Below are 1,941 nucleotides of genomic sequence, written 5' to 3'. Positions count from 1 at the left end.
AACTCTTAATCAAAATGCATACACGTGTATAGAAAAAACGAAAAACAAAATATTTTGTTTTTCATTATGTCATTTTTGGTCTCAATATTGTCCTGTCCTGAATTAAAAAAGAAAGCAAGCACTAATCATAGCTTGATTTAACTAGCCAGAACCATGTACTCTTTTCAAGGAAAACAGGGACAGGGCTTTGTAAACAGTTAAAACAGTCCTGTCCCGCCACCAGACATCTGGATGCGTGACACATAATTTACCTAATTTACACTAATGTTTTTACCCTCGCAGAAGAGGTTATGTTTTCATCAGTGCTGATTTGTCTGTTTTTCTTTCTGTTTTTAAAATAAAGTGTAAAGTTAGATATGGATTTTGCTGAAATGTTTTCGGAAGGTGCGTATTGTAACAAATGGAAACAAATGATAAAATATTGGTGATGATCTGGATCACCGTTAGGATGCAGGAAGTTATTTTAAAATTCTATTATCATAAGGTGGAAGTCACATTCTGTTGGAGAAAATTTGCTACTTGGAGGAGGTCTGCACTCTCTGAATGCTTCTCTACTTTCACATTCAAAATATTTTACTGTGAATTTGTTTACTGATACAGTAAAGAAGTTTAATTAACAGGTCACCTAACAAAATATCCTAGTTACTTTGAGTCTTTTTATTGTGAAATTGTTCATTCTTGATCTGATCCTTTTCTCTTTTTAATGATCTTTAAATAATATTTTTTTCAGCAAATAAGGAGCCACTTCCTTCTCAAACCTTAAACATTATTCTTGAAACTCATTGGGTCTTACACTGTAAAAAGCATTATGGGGATCAAATACATGCTTTTAAATGTAGTTAAAGTATTTTTTTTAATTCTTATTATTTGTTTTTATTCTTTTTGTATTTTTCACATCTTCATAATTGAAAGGCTCAGAAATCTTTCAACATAAAATTATTTGTCCACTGTAAAATTGAGTCTACTCACCCTTAGATGGAAAAAGATTTTTAAAAACATTGTTTTAAGTCTAGATCTGAAACAAAAGTCATGACTTCCTGTCAGCGCTGACACTAACAGACCTTTTTTGATATGCTCCCCTGAGATCTGACATCTCAGTACTTACCAAGTCCAGACTTCAGACAGTTACTCATGAAAAAAGTTTAATGTTTTCTCATTTAAAATAAGTGAGTGCATGTGTTACTGTCCTCTATGGGAACCAACTTTTTATTAAACCTAAGAAAAAGGGAGGAAATGTAGGTATGAGTTCTATTAACTGGAAGAATGTATATTATTAAATTGAAAATGTAAGTTTAATCAGATTTTTGTAGTCAGAGTTTATCACTGCTTGCACCAGACATTCTGAACACAGACCCAAAAGTTGCTTCTCTCAGGTTACTATCATTTATTTCATAAGTTCAGCTTAAAAATAAGGTTGGGGGGAAAATTCTTAAAACAGATTGAAATATTGGTTATTGGTACTTTATATAGAGCAGCTGGTACTTGTAAATAAATGCCAAAACCTTGTTCTTTCAAAATAAGAAAGAGAGGAGGAAACAAAGAAGAGAGAATACTAATTACTCTGTTTAGTTATTGTTGGGGATGATTAATGCTACAAACTCCCTCATAGTCATCTTAGATATCTCAAAGCGAAAATTGTTTTGGGTGAATATATTTATTGGTTGATCTTTGGGTTTAATTCTAATCTAGATCATGGTGTGAGAGACACATCAGTGAAAAGTGGGTTTTGGTCTAATGATCTTGCACTGTGCAAACTGACATCCCCCATAGATTCAATGCAATTATTACCCTTGATTTTCTTTACATTGAAGTTAAGCTTAGGTGCTTTCCAATGTTCAGCTGATGATTGTTTATAGTCCTTACTGTTCTTAAGATCCTAAGATACCATGCAGACTGACTGGTGGACGCGGCTGACTTTCAACTATGGCTGAAGTCAGCAGT

The sequence above is a fragment of the Cyprinodon variegatus genome, unplaced genomic scaffold, assembly GCF_000732505.1.
Source record: "Cyprinodon variegatus isolate N-32 unplaced genomic scaffold, C_variegatus-1.0 Scaffold657, whole genome shotgun sequence".
Taxonomy (NCBI): domain Eukaryota; kingdom Metazoa; phylum Chordata; class Actinopteri; order Cyprinodontiformes; family Cyprinodontidae; genus Cyprinodon; species Cyprinodon variegatus.
Note: the sequence above shows the minus strand (reverse complement) of the source record.